The sequence below is a fragment of the Bos javanicus genome, chromosome 14 (assembly GCF_032452875.1).
Source record: "Bos javanicus breed banteng chromosome 14, ARS-OSU_banteng_1.0, whole genome shotgun sequence".
Classification (NCBI taxonomy): Eukaryota; Metazoa; Chordata; class Mammalia; order Artiodactyla; family Bovidae; genus Bos; species Bos javanicus.
Genome location: NC_083881.1, coordinates 75,633,944 through 75,653,761, shown reverse-complemented (window position 1 = coordinate 75,653,761; position 19,818 = coordinate 75,633,944). Strand labels below are relative to the sequence as shown.

The 19,818-nt window shown below is 37.0% G+C and overlaps 1 protein-coding gene across 3 annotated transcripts in view; it reads left to right on the top strand.

Annotated features, from left to right (window-relative positions):
* CNBD1 (cyclic nucleotide binding domain containing 1) overlaps positions 1–19,818 on the top strand; it is a 496,885-nt gene that overhangs the window by 234,409 nt on the left and 242,658 nt on the right. The window lies entirely within an intron of this gene.

Sequence of the window (19,818 nt, the reverse complement as noted above, 5' to 3'; positions counted from 1 at the left end):
AAAACAAGGAAAGAAGACTATCTCACTGATAAAAGCATATATACAGTAAAGGTAGTGGCTCAACCATCTATAAATCGAGCATGACATTTAAAAGACAAACAAGTAAAATCATTAGACCTAAAATAGTTATGAGATACACACAAAAAAATGCAAAATAAGACACCAAAAGCATTAAATGATGGGCGAGGGCAGTAGAAAGTTGCTGCTTTGACAATGCACACAGATTAAATGACTATCAACTTGAAAATATATTGCTATACACATAGGTTGTTATATATGACCTTCATGGCAACCAGAAACCAAAAACCTATAACAGATGTGCAAAAAATAAAGGAAAAGAAATGTAAACATAGCATTAAAGAAAGTCCTCAAATCACAATGGAAGATAAAAGGAAACAGAAAGGGAGAGAGTAGAGCTGCAAAACCAATCAGACTACAAAGGACAAGCTGTAAATAATTACATTTGCTGAGCTTGATCATGTCTGACTCTGGGACCCCATGGACTGCAGCCCGCCAGGCTTCTCTGTCCATGGGATTCTCCAGGCAAGAACACAGGAGAGGGTTGCCATGCCCTCCTCTAAGTGATCTTCCCACCAGGGATCGAACCAAGGTCTTTGTATTGCAGGTGGATTCTTTACCATCTTAGCTACCAGGGAAGCCCAAGTATACTGGAGTGGGTAGCCTCTCTATTCTCCAGGGAAACTTCCAAACCCAGGAATTGAACTGGGGTCTCCTGCATTGCAGGAGACCAGCTGAGCTACCCAGGAAGCCCAAATAATTACATAACTATCAACAATTGCTTTAGATGTAAATAGAATAAGTACTCCAATCAAAAGACGTAGGGTAGATGAATGGATAAAAAAAATAAGTAGCTTTTGTTATTTTGAAGTGTTTTTATACTCCTTTATTTTTACACAAATAGTAGTATAAAACTCATTTCCAAAATTGATTTTATATTTTTCTAAAATATGACACCTAAATACATAAATACATTGTTTATCATAGGTATAAACAACAGAAGCATGGAAAAAGCACAAAGAACTTTGTATAGTACATTTTCTTCAGCTCTAGCTTTATCAAGAAACAGTGCTCATCAACACCATCTGAAAATGAAAGACATTATAAAAGGTATATGGATATGCTCCATGACTTCATTTGTAGCAAAGTGACTTTTATCATGAGGGTCAAAATTGACTATGTTCTTGAATTATCAATATATTCTTCTAGAACAATGTTGTTAACAACTTAAAGCAGTAGTCATGATGTTTTAAAATTATTAACAAATGTATACATTATCCAATAGTCAATCTTTACTTAAATCACTTTAAGTCAGAATATAAACCTGTAAAGGAATCTCTGCATAGTAGAATTAGTAAGACGTTGAGTCAAACAACTAAATTATGGGAATACTCCTAAACTAGATGAGGCTTCATTTAAAGTTTTCTCTAAGCAGAGATTTTTAACCAGAGGCAAGGTCTTATGACAATTACAAAATCCAGAATGTGTTATAATGGAGATCAATATTTAATGATTGAACTACCTGTGTAGTTCCTTAATTCAAGCATCTTGTTTCTAGGAACTGGTTTAGCTGCTCTAACATAGAGATCCTAAAATACAGTGAATTACATAACTTAAGCTTTATTTTATTTGCTTGTGTAACAGGCTAGAGAAGTTTAGGCTGGCAGGAGCCTCAGCTTCAGCAAGATATTCAGGAGCTAAATTTGCTTCATCATGTTACTTGCCATCTCACATATATATAACCCTCCATATATATCTGCAAGGGGAAATGTAAGAGTGGAAGGGGAGGGAGAACAATTTCCTCTTTATGCATGTAATCAGGAATTATCCACATCATCTTCTTTCACTATACTTTGGCAAGAGTTTACACTTGACACAGTCAGCTGCAAGGGAGGCAGCTACTGCGCAGCTAAAACTTGCAGGGAATTCTATTACAAAAGGTAGAAGGGGAGGCTGAGAGTGACAGACAATCTGCAGTCACCCCTATGCTTTTTCATGACAATATAAGGTAGAAGGTATCAGAAAAGACTAGTTACATGACAAAATACACATGACCTGCTTAGTTAGAAGAAAACTCAGAGAATATTGAGCAAACTAGTAATTGAATGCACAGAAAAGCAGCCTAGACTTCCAAAAATAATAAAAATAGAGAATTTTAAAAATTGTTAGAGACACTTTATTGAAGAACTGGAAATTCTAAATCAGTTTCTACAGCACAGTGTAACTTTATTCAGACAATGTATTATTTTCAGGTATGCCTTACCAAGTAACTTGGCAAATCTAACTACATATCCACTTTCAAGTACAGAAAAAAATAAAATAAAACCTATTATGGACACAATAATATTTTCATTGGTTTATACAGAACATTGTAAAGCTCTGGAGTACAAAATTTAAAGGCCAAAATGTGACGAAAGCATTTTGTGTAGTGTGTGTTCCCAGTCATTCAGTCATGTCTGACTCTGCAACTCATGGACTGTAGCCTGCCAGGCTCCACTGTCCATGGAAATTTCCAGTCAAAAATACTGCAGTTGGTTGCCATATTTTTCTCCAGGGGATCCTTCTGACCCAGGGATCGAACATGCATCTTTTGTGTCTCCTACATTGGCAGGAGGGTTCTTTAGAACTAGCACCGCCTGGGGAGCCACAGAGCAGCATGTTATCAGATTACAAAACAGGTTCATACTTGGGTCTTGGTCGAAGTGTTGCTCTGTAAAGGGTCTCTTTATGGAGTTAATTCAGATATGCTGGGTGTTCAAACACATTGCAGGGTGTTTCTACAACAAAATATTAGACATCCCCCCTCTTTTATTTTATTATTATTTTTTTTTGACCTACAACATTATGTTAGTTTGTGTACAAAACACAGTGGTTTTATATCCATATGCATCTAAAAATGGGAATTCCTAGGTGGCACTCGTGGTAAAGAAGACACCTGCCTGTGCAGGAGACATAAGAGCCACAGGTTCAATCGCTGGGTCGGGAAGATCCCCTGGAGAAGGAAATGACAACCTTTCCAGTATTCTTGCCTAGAGAATCCCATGGACAGAGGAGCCTGGAGGGCTAAGGCCCACGGGGTCACAAAGAGTCAGACACAACTGAAGTGACTTTAGCACACAAAATGATCATCGTGATGAGCCTAGTCATCTGTCACTACACACAGATGTTACAGAATTATTGACTATATTCTCTGCACTGTACATTTTGTATCCATGGCTCATTTATGTTGTAACAAAATTTGTACCTCTTAATCTCCCTCACAGATTGATTTCTCTCCTTCCCATACTGATCTTTCTTGACAACCACCTGTTTCTTCTGTGTATCTATGACTTTGTTTCTGTTTGATTAGGTTTATTCATTTGTTTTGTCTTTTAGGTTCCACATAAAAGTGAAATCACATAAGATTTGCTTTTCTTTGACATTTCACTTAGATCAATATCTTCTAGGTGCATTCATATTGTCACAAATGGCAGGATTTCATTCTTTTTATGGTTAAGTAATGTTCCACTGCTTATTTACATGGACTGTATAGTCCATGGGATCACAGAGTCGGACATGACTGAGTGATCTTCATTCCACTTCATATAAATATTTATACACACACACACACACATGTATAGAAATGGGATTTCAAAAAATTTTACTTCTGCTTCACTGACTACACTAAAATCTTTGACTGTGTGTATCACAACAAACTGTGGAAAATTCTTAAAGAGATGGGAATACCAGACCACCTTACATGTCTCCTGAGAAACCTGTATACAGGTCTAGAAGCAACAGTTAGAACTGGACGTGGAATAATGGACTAGTTCAAAATTGGGAAAGGAGTACATCAAGGCTGTATGTTTTCATCCTGATTATTTAAATGCAAAGTACATCATGCAAAATGTCGGACTGGGTGAATCACAAGCCAAAATCAGGATTGCCAGGAGAAGTATCAACAACCTCAGATATGCAGATGACACCACTTTAATGGCAGAAGTGAAAAGGAGCTGAAGAGCCTCTTGATGAAAGTGAAAGAGGAGAGTTTTTACTGGCTTAAAACTCAGTACTCAGAAAACTAAGATCATGGCATCTGGTCTACCAAGGTCCACATAGTCAAAGCTATGGTTCTACCAGCAGTCATGTATGGATGTGAGATTTAGACCATAAAGAAGGCTGAAAGCCAAAGAACTGATGCTTTCAAACTGTGGTGCTGGAGAAGACTCTTGAGATTCCCTTGGGCAGCAAGGAGATCCAACCAGTCCATCCTAAAGGAAATCAAAGCTAAATATTCATTGGAAGAACTGATGCTGAAGCTGAAGATCCAAACTTTGGCCACCTGGTGTGAAGAGCTGACTCATTGGAAAAGACTGTGATGCTGGGAAAGAATGAAGGAGGGAGGAGAAGGGGATGACGAAGGGTGATATGGTTGGATGGCATCACCGACTGGATGGACATGGGTTTGAGCAAACTCCAAAGATAGTGAGGGACAGGGAAGCCTGGTGCGATGTAGTCCATGGGGTGGCAGAGAGTCAGGCACGACTTTGCAACTGAAGGACAACTACAACAATATAAATATCCCACCTCTTCTTTATCTGTTCATTTATTGATGGACTCTTAGGGTGTTTATATGTCTTGCAAAAAGTGCTGCAGTGAACACAGAGATGGGTATATCTTTTAAAATTAGTGTTTTCATTTTCTTCAGATAAATACCCAGAAGTGGAATTGTTGAATTAGATTGTAACTTATTTTGAAAACTTTGAGGATACTTGAATACTGCTTTCCATAGTGGCTGTGCCAATTTACATCCCCATTAAGGGGGATATGAACATATTCACTCAGGAATAGGATTTTTTTTCTGAGTCTAAGCTAAAGTAGGTATTGCATAAAAGGAAATAAGCCAAGAAAAAACATATACTTACCACAAGAATATTAAAAAAAAAAAATCCTTAAACACTGACCCACATTGTAGAAACTCAATGAATATTTTAAGTTAAATTTTAATGCTTAATATTGTTCAGTATGCTAAAGTTGCAAGGAAATTTATAAATTATTTAGAAGAATTTGAGTAATCAAATTGATATAGTTAAGTTGCAGGTCTGGAAATTAAAATTTCTGATTTTTCATAATTTTAACTTCTTTCTCAAATTTTAATCTTGACTCATAGAAGTCCCACAGTTTTAAGACTCTGTGGACAATTTTTACTGGGACTTCAATATTAATGTTTAATAAAAACAATCCACATTTCTATTCAAATTTCTTGTTATTTTTGGGTAAGTAAGTTATTATCATTCTGAAATCCTGTTTCCTAGCATGCAAAACTAACAAGTCACCAAATTATGTCTGACTTTTCTTTGTAGTACTGTTTCTTATTTATGCACATTCACCTAGTTTCTTTGCTATTATGTATTTGGATTGTGAAAAAGGCTGGGCACCGAAGAATGGATGCTTTTGAACTGTGGTGTTGGAGAAGACTCTTGAGAGTCCCTTGGACTGCAAGGAGATCCAACCAGTCCATTCTGAAGGAGATCAGCCCTGGGGTTTCTTTGGAAGGAATGATGCTAAAGCTGAAACTCCAGTACTTTGGCCACCTCATGCAAAGAGTTGACTCATTGGAAAAGACCTGATGCTGGGAGGGATTGGGGGCAGGAGGAGAAGGGGATGACAGAGGATGAGATGGCTGGATGGCATCACTGACTCGATGGACATGAGTCTGGGTGAACGCCAGAAGTTGGTGATGGACAGGGAGGCCTGGTGTGCTGCGATTCATGGGGTCACAAAGAGTCGGACATGACTGAGTGACTGATCTGATCTGATCTGATCTGATGATATAATTATTGTAAACAAATTCATAGCCACACTTTTATTTCCTAGCTATAACTTTCTGCAAGTGAAATTTCTAAGTCAAAGGTTATAAACTTGTAAAATGAAATAAATTTTTAGCCATTGGGAGATTACATAAAGAAATTAACTGTGACCTTTCTTCATGCTCTGCATCCAGGTACTGAACTGTCTTTTTTGACATCTCCTACTTAGCATACTCAAAATAGAACTCTCGGTTTTTACTGCCCACCTGCCTCACTGTCAATGACTCTAGAGTTATTTTCCATTTCCTTCTCTCACCATACGTCAGATCAAGATTCACTGAAGTGACAAATGTAAGCATTATATTTAATAATTTCTGTCCCTTTTACACCACATGTTGGTAAGTCTTTTTAGGTTTGTCTCCAAAATACATCTTGATTTTGTCTGCTTCTTTTCATTCACACTGACATCAGTCTCTGATCAACTTGCCACCTGGATACTGTGATAGCCTCCTTTGTAGATTCTTGGACTCTGCTACTTCTGCCTTCCAGTCTGTTATATACACAGCTGCCAGAATGCTCTTTTCAAAGCACAAACTGAATTGCATTGGCTCTCCAGTTAAATCTGTTTACTGATGTACCATTTCTCTTCTAATAAAATCTAAAACAAAACAATTAAAAGAAAACTAAACTTAACAAGTCCACGAGTGACTTGGGGGACCTGGTCCTGCCTACTCTTTTGAAAGTCAGCTCTTCTCATTCTTCTTTGGTGCTCCAGTCTCTGGTCAGCTTCTCTTCTCTTCCTCAGGGTTTCTGATCTTTGCGAGTGTGCTTCTTTCTTTTATTTTTCTTTTTTTTTTAGTGTGTGGTTGCTTTACAATGCTGTGTTAGTTTCTGCTGGACAAGAGAAGCAGCTATACGTATACATGTATCCCCTTCCTCTTGGGTCTCCCTCCCCAAAATCCTTCTTAGTAATAAAAAATAAAGATTTAATGCATTATTGTATACTCTGTTGAAAAAGGAAAAATGCATTTTGTTGGGGGTGGGTATGCAGGGCTCCCGACACTGGTCGTTCACCGGAAACTTCTCTTAAGAGACGAATATTTAAGGGTAGACAGAAATATAAGGAAGAGCCATCCATAAGTTTTTGTGACAAGAATTGTTGGAAAATAAGCTTATTTCCATTTGGGCAGCCCTTTTCCAACTATTCTTGCTGCAAAAATTTATGGGTGGCTCCTCCTCATACTTCTGTTTATCCTTAAATATTCTTCTCTGAGAGAAGTTTCCCATTGACAACCAATGTCAGGATCTCTGTATCTGCACCACACACACACACAATATTTTTCCCTTTTCAACAGAGTATATAATTATGTATTTAATGTTTATTTTTTATTACTAAGAGAATCACAGCCCATGCTCAGTCTATCATTTTTAACAAAATCTGTAAAGTCATTTTCTTAAGCTTAAATTCAGTAGCTGTTATGTGATCTTATAAAATATTTTAAGTTTTTGGTAGCATAAATAATGCATGCTCTTTGTGAAAAAAATCAGTATTATTTGGAAACATTAGGCATAAAACATATTTACCTTAAATCCCACAACTTTGATATTATCACCATTAACATTTCTGTGACCACTCATTCAAATATGTCTTTAATATCATATTCAAACATATTTATGCTTTTATAAAGAAAAATCAAAACATACATGCTTTGTATGGACATTTATTGTAAACTGTCATTTAAAAATTTGGCTTCTTTCCACCTTTTCTCCTTAAATATGATTAAAAAAAATACTAACACGTTGCTATATAGATATTTATATGATCAGAAAGATTTATTATTATTTTACAATATTGTGATAATATTGAGGCACTTTGGATTGCTTTTCTCAATTACCTTCTATATCATGAAAACGTTGCCAGCTTTATGGTTATAGAGTTAATTCTGTGTAATGTGTCTCTAGTATTTCTAACAGCAATCTCCCAGTTGAGAGGCATATTCTATGAACTAGGCTACAGTAATCATCCTTGTGATGTTGCTTAAGGGTGAATTTAAAATTTAGATTTGGAAATCTGACTTAAGAACTCATTAACCTAATATGTCTGGTGTACTATAACCTGCATTTTTTGTTTTTGAGGTAGAATATTTCAATTTATAGTTACAGCTTTTCAGTCTTGTTTTGTCGGTGATACTTATCAATGTACCTGGGATTGACAGGGCTGGGATTCAGAGGAGGTGCCAGAGCATGTGCCAAAAATCTCAGTAGTCAAGATAAAATATTTTTAATGCAAAAATTTTGAAAAATAAAAATAAATGCAAAATTCTATGATGAACAAAATATCAGAATTTTAAATAGATGTGTTTTCTTGATTTATTTTATGATTCTTCATTTTTATTCAATGACAAGTACTGTTATTTTCCATCTGCTCACAGTTTCTGAACCACTGGGTGATCGGGTCCCTACTAGGTGGATTTATGAAGGCTGACAATGGTGTGTGACAATGGTGTGTGAACAGATTAAGCAATGCAGGGTTTTATATTCACTCATGGGTTTTATTATAGACTTTTTTATTAACATTTTCCACTTGACTCAAAATATGGGAGGTATTTTGGTAAGTCTACATACATGGGGCATTTTTTTTTTTTTTGCTTCTGTTTCCAATTTAGCTCCACATGACAGTTCTAGATGAAAATATTGTGATTTACTCATCTAGAAAATGTCATTATATTTCTTCATTATGTTCCCTTAGTCTTCAATTATTTGAATATCTAGTTCAGTAATAAGCTTAATTAAATCATGCTTGCACTGAATTCAGTCTGTCAAGGATTAAGTCAGTTTGTTAACTTAGGTTAAAATTTACTTTTTTATCATTCTTACATTAATATTTACTGACTTTTCAGCTTTAAATGAATATTTGCAGTACAAAATACAGCAGATATTACTGGTTTCTTCTTATTATTGCTGCATTCATAAATTATGAAAAATAAAGATAACCATAAACAATAGTCAATTTTTAAAAGTGTTATCTCTCTATTCTCATGTAGAATGGCAGGACAGAGGAAAATGATCTCTGGCTTAAGCTGTATCTGACACTGACGCTATCAGTATTATCTTGAAATCTGAGGTTACTCATGTTCATTAAATAATAAGAAAACCAACTATTGGAATTTACAGTGCTGCTGTTATATTACATGAAACAGTATAAGTGAAACTGTTTTGAAAATGTCAAAATGCTATTCAAATTATTCTTGAACGCTATTAATTATGCTATTCTTGAATGCTAATAATTATTCAAATGCTATTATAATTATTCTTATCATGTATATTCATTTTTTTCCATAGAGAGAGAAGGAAACATTATAGGGATATAAAATGGAAGTAAAAATGTAAAAGGGAGTACTTAAGAAGTAATTGTCATGACCCAAATTGTAACAGCATGGCTAGTTCTGCTACTTCCTCAGAATATACTCTTGCTATGAAAACGGTTTTTTCCTAAGAACCTCACAATGTTGAAAATCATTTTATGAAATCATTGTTCCAATGGAGAGAAAGATTGAGATTTAGAGAATTTTACCCTCAAAATAATGGAGTTTTTTTTTTTTTTCTATAGTAACTTCAATATGGAATTATTTTAAATAGCAAAACTTCTTAATTCTAAATCTTACCATGTTACTGAGCAAAGCCAATGCTGATAATGAAGAATATGGTTTTTCTTTTCCCAAAACCATGGTCAAAATATTAACACAGTGCGGCTTATCATTCTTATTACACACTTTATAAAAACACATGGCACAAAGTTTTACTACCCATACGTCTTAACATCCTTTTTTAATCACATAGCAACCAGTATTAATGAGATAATGCAATTCATATTCCTTAATTAATTGATGCTATAGTAAATAAAGTTATAAAGTCTTATACTGTAGTAGAATTGAATGTATTATAAAAATAGCTTTCTAGTATATTAGAAAGAAGACAGATCTGAGAATAATTATAACAAAAAAATGGTTTGGATTTATATTGAATGAATTTGGGTAGTTGTTGAAGCAGAGACATTACTTTGCAGACAAATATCCATATAGCCAAAGCTATGGTTTTTCCAGTAGTCATGTGCAGATGTGAGAATTGGACCATAAAGAAAGCTGAGCACTTAAGATTTGATGCTTTCAAACCATGGTTTGGAGAAGACTCTTGAGAGTCCCTTGGACTGCAAGGAGATCCAACCAGTCCATCTTTAAGGAGATCAGTCCTGAGTGTTCATTGGAAGGACTGACATTGAAGCTGAAACTCCAATACTTTGGCCACCTGATGCAAAGATCTGACTCATTTGAAAAGACGCTGAGGGCAGGAGGAGAAGGGGACGACAGAGGATGAGATGGTTGGATGGCATCACCAACTCAATGGACATGTGTTTGAGAAAGCTCCAGGAGATGGTGAAGAACAGGGAAGCCTGGAGTGCTGCAGTCCATGGGGTTACAAAGACTCAGACACGGCTGAGCAACCGGATAACAGCAACAAGAAGGTATACAGAGAAGATATAACTGCAATGTGGTAATGATAAATATTAAAGCAAAATTCACTTGCTTTACACAAATTGATAGTCATGCTGCTGCTACTGCTAATTCGCTTCAGTTGTGTCTGACTCTGCGCTACCCCATAGACGGCAGCCCACCAGGCTCCCCCGTCCCTGGGATTCTCCAGGCAAGAACACTGGAGTGGGTTGCCATTTCCTTCTCCAGTGCATGAAAGTGAAAAGTGAAAGTGAAGCCGCTCAGTCATGTCCGACTCAGCGACCCCATAGACAGCAGCCTACCAAGCTCCTTCGTCCATGGGATTTTCCAGGCAAGAGTACTGGAGTGGGTCACCATTGCCTTCTCTGTGATAGTCATGAGGCCTAAAAATAATTTGGGGAATTTATTAGCAGCAGAAGTAGCTAAGGAACATGTGAAATAATTCATTGTGCTCAGTTGCTAAGTCACATCTGACTCTTGGCAAGTCCCTGGACTATAGCCCACCAGGCTCCTCTGTCCTTGGGATTTTCTGAACAAGAATAGTGGAATGGGCTTCCATTTCCTTCTCCAGGGGATCTTCCTGACCCAGGGATGAAACCCACGTCTCCTGCATCTCCTGCATTGGCAGGCGAAGTTCTTTACCACTGAGCCACCTGGGAAACCCTTCAAAATAAGTCATTTAGTCCACAAATACTGAAGGCAAAAGGAGAAGGGGACAACAGGATGAGATGGTTGGATGGCATCACCAACTCAATGGACATGAGTCTGAACAAACTTAGGGAGATAGAGAAAGACAGGAAAGCCTGGTGTGCTGCGGTTCATGGGATCACAAAGAGCCAGAAATGACTTAGTGACTGAACAACAAATAATACAGAATGTAATAAAACCTCGCTTTTATTTGCGTATAGTCTAGTAGGAGATCACCGTCAAGAACAAGAAAAGAAAATACATACAAACACACATATGCATGCAATAAGGTCTCTTGCACTGAAGGCAGATTCTTTACTGTTTGAGCCACCAAGGAGTGTGGACTTCCATTTCCTACTCCAGGGGATCTTCCTTACCCAGGAATGGAAGATCTTACCCGTGTCTCTTGTGTTTCCTGCCTTGGTAGGCAGGCTCTTTATGAGTAGTGCCACCTGGGAAGACAAAATCATATAGAGCAGTATTACTTTTCCTCAAAGCCTAACCAAACAGATGTTCTCCATATTGTCATTTTTATTTCCAGCCTTCAAAAAGTAACATTTTTTAAAATTGAAATAGTTATATAGCTATGTTTCAATAGCTATCTACAGATATGTTTATATAGTCTCAAATATATAGATTTTGATCAAATAGATATAAACTTCACTATATATTTCAATACTTATATACGTCTTGTTGTGGTGAAGAGGCTTGTGTAACTAATGAAACAATGAGCCATGCCTTTCAGGGCCACTCGAGATGGTTGGGTCATAAAGGAGAGTTCTGACAAAATGTGGTCTGCTGGAGGAAGACATGGCAAGCCACTTCAGTATTTGTGCTTAGAAAATCCCACTGATGGAATGAAAAGGGAAAAGATATGACATTGGAAGATGAACCCCCAGGTCAGGAGATCTCCAATATGCTACTGAGGAAGAGCAGAGGGCACATAATAATGGCTTCAGAAAGAATAAAGCTGCTGGGTCAAAGTGAAAACGATGCTCAGCTGTGGATGTGTCTGGAGGTGAAAGTAAAGTCTGATGAAGTAAAGAACAATATTGCACAGGAATCTGGAATGTTAGGTCTATGAATGAAGTATTTTGGATGTGCTCAACACAGGAGACAGCAAAAGTGACCATCTTAGGAATCAGTGAACTAAAATGGATGGGAATGGGTGAATTTAATACAGATGACCATTATATCTACTGTAGTGTAAGGCAAGAATCCCTTAGAAGAAATAGAGTAGCCCTCATTGTCAACAAAAGAGTCTGAAATGTAGTACTTGGGTGCAATCTTAATAATCTTGATTCATTTCCAAGGCAAACCATTCAACATCACAGTAATTCAAGTCTATTCCCCAACCACCAATGCTGAAGAAGCTGATGTTGACCAGATCTAGGACGATCTACAAGACCTTTTAGAACTAGTACAAAGAAAAGATGTGTTTTTCATCAGAGGGGAATAGAATGTAAAAGGAGGAAGTGAAGAGATACCTGGAGTAACAGGCAACTTCGGCTTTGGAATATAAAATGAAGTAGGGCAAAGGCTAAAAGAGTTTGGTCAAGATAACATAATGGTCATAGAAAACACCCTTTCCAACATGAAAGATGATTGTACACATGGACATCACCAAACGGTCAACACTGAAATCAGGTTGATAATAGTCTTTGAAGCTGAAAATGGAGAAGCTGTATACACTCAGCAAAAAACAAGATCTGGAGCTGACTCACATCTTGAGCTCCTTATTGCAAAATTCAGGTTATTTTGAGGGTCAAGATCCCTTAAAATCATAAGGCATCTTATAATCAAGATCCCCTTTGACCTAAATCAAATCCCTTATGATTATACAGTGAAGGTGACAAATAGATTCAAGGGATTAGATCTGGTAGACAGAGTGCCTGAAGACCTATGAACAGAGGTTCATAACGCTGTACAGGAGTCAGTGACCAAAACCATCCCCAAGAAAAACAAATTCAGGAAAGCAAAATGACAGTTGTCTGAGGAAGCTTTACAAATGGCTGAGGAAAGAAGAGAAGTTAAAGGCAACGGAGAAGGGGATAGATATATCCAACTGAAAGCAGAGTTCCAGAGAATAGCAGGAGAGATAAGAAGGCCTTCTTAAATAAAAAGTGCAAAGAGATAGAGGAAAACAATGGAATGGGAAAGACTAGAAATCTCTTCTAAAAAATTAGAGATATCAAGGGAAAATTTCATGCAAGTTTGGGCATAATAAAGGACAGAAACAATAAGGACAGAAGCAGAAGATATTGAAAAGAGGTCTTAAGAATAAACAAGAGAACTATACAAAAAAGATCTTAATGACCCAGATAACCACAATGGAGTGGTCACTCACCTAGAGCCAGACATCCTAGAGTGTGAAGTTAAGTTGGTCTTAGAAATCATTACTATGGGCTTCCCTTGTGGCTCAGCTGGTAAAGAATCTGCCTGCAATGTGGGAGACCTGGCTTCCATCCCTGGGTTGAGAAGATCCCCGGAGAAGGGAAAGGCTCCCCACTCTAGTATTCTGGCCCGGAGAATTCCATGGACTCAGTCCATGGGGTCGCAAAGAGACTGAGAGACTTTCACTTCACTTCACTTCAAGCTAATGGAGGTGATGTAATTCCAGTTGAGCTATTTAAAATCCTAAAAGGTGTGGGTTGGAGTGCTGCACTCAGTATGTCGGCAAATTTCCCACAGGACTGGAAAAAGTTCATTTTCATTCTAATCTTGAAGAAGGGCAGTGCCAAAGAATGTACAAACTACCATACAACGGTGCTCATTTTGCATCTTATGAGTTTATGCTCGAAACCCAACAGGCTTCAGCAGTACATGAACCAAGAATTTCCAGATGTACAAGCTGGGTTTAGAAAAGACAGGAAGTAGAGATCAAATTGCCAACATCCATTGGATCATAGAAAAAGCAAAGGATTCCAGGAAAACATCTACTTCTGCTACATTGACTATGCTAAAATCTTTGACGGTATGGCTCACAACAAACTGTGGAAAATTCTTAAAGAAGTGAGAATACCAGACCACCTGACTTGTCATCTGGTCCCATCACTTCATGGTAAATAAAAGGAGAGAAAGTAGAAACAATGACAGATTTTATTTCCTTGGGCTCCAAAGACACTGAGGAAGGTCATTGAAATTAAAAGGCAATTGATTCTTGAAAGGAAAGCTATGACAAACCGACTGTATTAAAAAGCAGAGACATCACTTTGCCAACAAAGGTATATATAGTCATAGCTATTATTATTCTAGTAGTCATATACAGATGTGACAGTTGGATGACAAAGAAGGCTGAGCGCTGAAGAACTGATGCTTTTGAATTGTGGTGCTGGAGAAGACTCTTGAGAGTCCTTTGGACTGTAAGGAAATGAAATCAATCTTAAAGGTAGTGAACCCTGGATATACATCGGAAGGATTGATCCTAAATCTGAAGCTCCCATACTTTGGCCTCCTGATGCAAAGAGCTGACTCATTGGAAAAGACCCTCATGCTGGGAAAAACTGAAGGAAAAAGGAGAAAGGGGCAGCAGAGGATGAGATGGTTAGATAACATCACTGACTCAATGACTATCAATTCCAGCAAACTCTGGAGATGGTGGAGAACAGAGGAGCTTGGTGTGCTGCGGTCCTTGAGGTTTCAGTGTTGGACATGACTTAGGGACCAAACAACAACAGTTTTCTTCAGTTTAAAGAAATCAATTCAAAAAGCAAAACAAATTAAAAAAAAATCAATTCCAGTGTCAAAGTTTTTTCTTTCATAAAACAAATAAGGAAGTACATAACTAACAACATCATGCATTTTAGTATTTCTTTTATTCAATGCCAACCTAAAGGATTTTCTCCATATTGTCATTATTACCAGTTTTCAAAAAAATAACACTTTAAAAAATTAAAATATTTAAAATAGTATATTTCAGTAGCTAACTAAAGATATGTCTATATTTTTCAAATATATAGATTTCAGTTAGACATAGATATAAATTTTGTTATCTATTTCAATATCTATATATACATCTACTTCAGATAAGTAGATATATAAGCTACAGATAGATACTGAAATACAGCTATATATACATATATATTTATATCTATATATACATATAAATAAATACAGCTATATATATAAATATATATATTTATGTCTATACTTATGTAAATACCTACTCATCCATCCACCTGACACATGTAACTATTTGAAACTTTGCTAAGCATTTATTTCCCCTCAGATCATGGAAATGTTAGAGCTAACCTAATGAAATTTGTTTGTCTATTTCCTTGATCCTAACATTAGATAAGGAAAGAGTACACTCTAAAGTATATGTTAAAGAGGATAATAGGGCATTTCTTATATTTTATTTTTTCTGGCTAGCATTTTGACAGTAACTGAAATGTAGTCACAGTTGTTTGGACGGGAAAACTTTTAAAGTGGTCTCACTAGTCAGCATCCTGACAAAAGAAGTCTCTCCTGTTATGACAGTGATAATACTGCTGGATACCAGTGTTATTCCAGTGGAGAAGTCTTCTTGAGATTGAATTACACTGCTTTTTTCTTGACCCGTAAAACTCACTAAATATATTCCAAACTGATTTTAAAAACTCGGCCTGCTAGATGAAATTGTACAATCTGCTGTAATAGCCTTCTCACTGATCTCAGTGCATTAGTTTTAATCCATCTTCCTTTGTATGGCCAGAGCAAAAAAAAAAAAAAATGCAAATCCCTGTAGTTATTACTCATAATGAAAGTCTTTGGATGACTTTAACTTTTCTTATGGCAAAGTCTAAAATTCTTAACAGAGTTTACTGTGCCCCTAGGATTTTACCTTTCTGTCACTTTGGCCTCATTTCGTGTCCTATTTCCTCCTTGCCTTCTCTGCTCTGATTTGTCTGGACTGTCTTTACCAATCTTCTTGAATACTTGACTCTGGACCTTTGGGCATGAAATTCCTTATACCTTCAACACTGGTATCCTCCCTTTCCCCATTGCCCAATTTATTCTTCTGGAATATTTTGGACCCAACTAGACTAGGTAAGTCTGTATTACTTTCCACAGAACAGTGCTCCATCCTTCATATCAGTTTTACAGAAGTTCCACAGCCACGTGTTCCTGCGTGCCAAGTCGCTTCAATCATGTCCGACTCTGTGTGGTGCTATGGACTGTAGCCTGCTAGTCTCCTCTGTCCATGGGATTCTCCAGGCAAGAATACTGGGGTGGGTTGCTGTGCCCTCCTTCAGAGGATCTTCCTGACTCGGGCATCGAACCTGCTTCTCTTACGTCTCCTGCTTGGCAGTCAGGTTCTCCACCTGGGAAGTGCCTCCATAGCCGTGTGTTAATCGCTCAGTAGTGTCTGAAGTTTTTGCAACCCCAAGGACTGTAGCCTGCCAGGCTCCTCTGTCCATAAAGTTCTCCAGGCAAGACTACTGGAGTGAGTTGCCATTTCCTTTTCCAGGGGAATCTTCCCAACCCATGGATCAAACCAGGCTCTCCCACACTGTGAGTGGATTCTTTACCATCTGAGCCACCAGGGAAGCCTACAATCCACAGTCATATGTTTCCTTTAATATCTAACTTCTCTACTGTATTTTATGTTGTGGAAGATAAGGAAAGTATTTGTCTTTTTCTTTGTTGTATGATGCCAATATTTGGGCTTCCCTGGTGGCTTAGTGGTGAAGAATATGCCTGCCAATGCAGGAACCATGAGTTCGATCCCTGAATCAAGAAAATCCTCTGGAGGAGGAAATGGCAACCCATTCCAGTATTCTTGCCTGGGAAATCCCAAAGACAGAGGAGCCTGTGGGATACAGCCCATGGAGTCACAAGAGAGTCTGACATGACATAGCGACTAATGAACAAAAATGCCAATATTTAGAATAATATCTAAAAATCAACCATTTCACAATGCTATTTGCTAAATAAAAAATGAATGAATGATCAGATAACATGGGCTCTTTTTTAGCTGACCAAAAACAAAATCCAAATATGGGTAGAAACTGTTGTTTGCCTTCTGATTTTAACATGTAGTCATTACATTCCTCTGAGCATAAGAAGAGAAGTAGGTGATTAAGTTGAGAATAATTAAGATTCCTGACAAAATTGCTTGTCAGTCTCTCTTACAGAAAAATCCATCACATCAATTTTGTTTCTCGGAAGCAGCTCTTTCAAACGTGTAAGGACAAAAGATGTATGCTAAGTCGATTCAGTCCTGTCCGACTCTGTGTGACCTTATGGACTACAGTCCCCCAGGCTCCTCTGTCCATGGGATTCTCCAGGCAAGAATACTGGAGTAGGTTTCTATTTTCTTCTCCAGGGAAATGTTCTAAACCTCTAAGTTCTAAACCTCTGTGCATTTTGGTAATCCATGGTTATCTTATTTATTGAACCTGAGCATGTTTAGGAAGTGAGATTATAGGTGACTTTTGAAATATTTTGAGATCTTACTTACGCCCTTTTTGTGTGGCTACTGTTAACCACTCGGGTCTTAGGAACCAAGTCTGTGAAAGATGTTAAAGAAATGTTCTTTGTTAAAGAAATGTCATGAAGGATCTCAAAATTCTCTAATTTGGTGTTGGATTCCTAAAGAAATATAAATTAAGTTCTTTGAAACTTGTTTTATGACCTGCTTCTTCTAAAAAATTTCAATCAGCAGATTAGTTTAGTATGTTCTTTAATCACATCCCTGAGAAATGATAGGAAATCTGTTATTTTATCTTGGAGGTACATATCTTTTGATTTTTTTCACACCACAAGGAAAAGCCCTACTCGTCCTCTCCAGACAAAAAGAAGAAACATTTTAAAAAAACTCTCTATTTTCTATAATATATACATTCTAAGCTTGAAAAGAAGAGTTAAAGTTGCTGTCACTGATCTTTTCATCTTCAACAGTGTCTAAGAATAGCAAAGAAAGCCCAAACCATCCTGTAACTCTGGTGTCTGCATTTCATGACTGACCAAACCCAATTTCTGGAAAAACTGATAATGATCAACACTTGTCACCTGAATTTGGATGATCAAATAAAATAAATTGTTATTCTGTTCATTCATCCTTAACTGATGAGGCAATTCAAATGAGAAGTCAGACAGAAGGTGATGTGCATATTAATAATCAGTGATTCAAGAAAAATTCTGGTACACACTAGATTCCATGAAAATAATTTTATACTGGATTAGTTGAAAGCATAAAGGGGAAATGGAGAAAAATAAATGACTTTTGGGGAAAATCACATATTTAACTGTTTTAAATAATTTTGTTCCTTTGACAAATAATGCCTTTAAAATGAGTAAGGAGGCCCAAGGGTATGAGTGTGTGCATCCTTTAATTAAAGTGACCTTTTCAGCTGGAGTTTTTTTATCCCAATAATCTGTGGTTCACAGAACATTGGATCAAATGTTATATTCTTGCTAAAACCCAGGAATTTTAGCTGAAAATGTTTTTGCATTTCCAAACATAACGCCATCAAGTCGCAGCAAGTGTTGGGGTTCCTTGGCGCACCAGGTGGGGACCCTAGGGACAGATATAATCAAATGGAATAGACTCGCCGGTATTCTGCTCCCAGCTGGTAATCCACACTGTAATGTCAACCTTGTTTTTCTTTTCCCAAATTGTAAACCTGAGCAAATTTCACCATGGTCTTTAATTCAGGCTGATACCTTTATTTTGCTCTGTGTTCCTCCTTCATGCCTTAAAAAAATTTCTACCTCTTTTCACTCCAGATTCAAAGACTTCAGTTTTTAATCCAGTCTGATTATTGATGCTATTTTCTTCTTATTGTTTCTTTTGCTTAATAACTAGGCATTAACTCACAGGTAGATTTACCCTGAAGGTAATGAAGCTTTAGGCTTGTCATTTGATCAGCATAGGTCCCTTCCACAGCCCCGGGAGAGGCCTTAGAAATGTATTCACATGGTCATAAATTTTTGTAAAATTCACAAAAGTAAGATATTTTAACTTTAATCGCTTGTTTTCTCTTAGCCTGCCAACTTTCTTTTCATTGCTTGACATTCATGACACCTGGCATAGGAGTGGCTTCTGGCGCTGTGTGGATCCAGTTTAGGGAGAATTGAGTTAAAGATATCATTTTGGTCTAGTGGGATATAATTTTTGATTCTTAGTCATTGTTGTACATGCAGGTTATTACTGCTCACTGTTCTAGTGTATGAATGACAGTCCGCATTAACCCTATCACTCACCGAGAGGACCCAAAACATCTAGACTGGATCAGAATTACCATCACCATATGGCAACCAGGTAATAGAAACATGTGAGCAGTCAAATGGTGCATACTTTGAAATGTATCAAGAGAGAATAGAATGCATGGAAAAGCTTTTCACATTTTAGGGCTCATGCATGAAACAAATGTGGATTTAGATATTCCCAAATTTGACAGGAATTCTAATGTTTAAAAAAAAACTTTTTAAATTATTGAGAACAAATTAAAAAATTTTTACTCATCAAGCTCATTTTTATTCTTTCAATAAAAATGACTTAAAATTGGTGTCATACAAATAGGCAAAAAAAAATGCAAGAAATACAGTAAAAATTTTAGAATAGCAAATATAATAGTTGTTGTTGCTGTTCAGTTGCTAAGTCATGTCCCACTCTTTGTGACCCCATGGACTGCAGCACACCAGGCTCCTCTGTCCTCCACTATCTAGATGTACTTATACAACTAATTAAAAAATTCTGTACTATTTTTCTGGTTTTGATGATATTTGAAATTGTCTAGCTTTTAAAACTTTTAATTTATGTCCTTGCTTCCCTTCCTCAGCTCAGTTCAGTTGCTCAGTCATGTCTGACTCTTTGTAACCCCATGGAC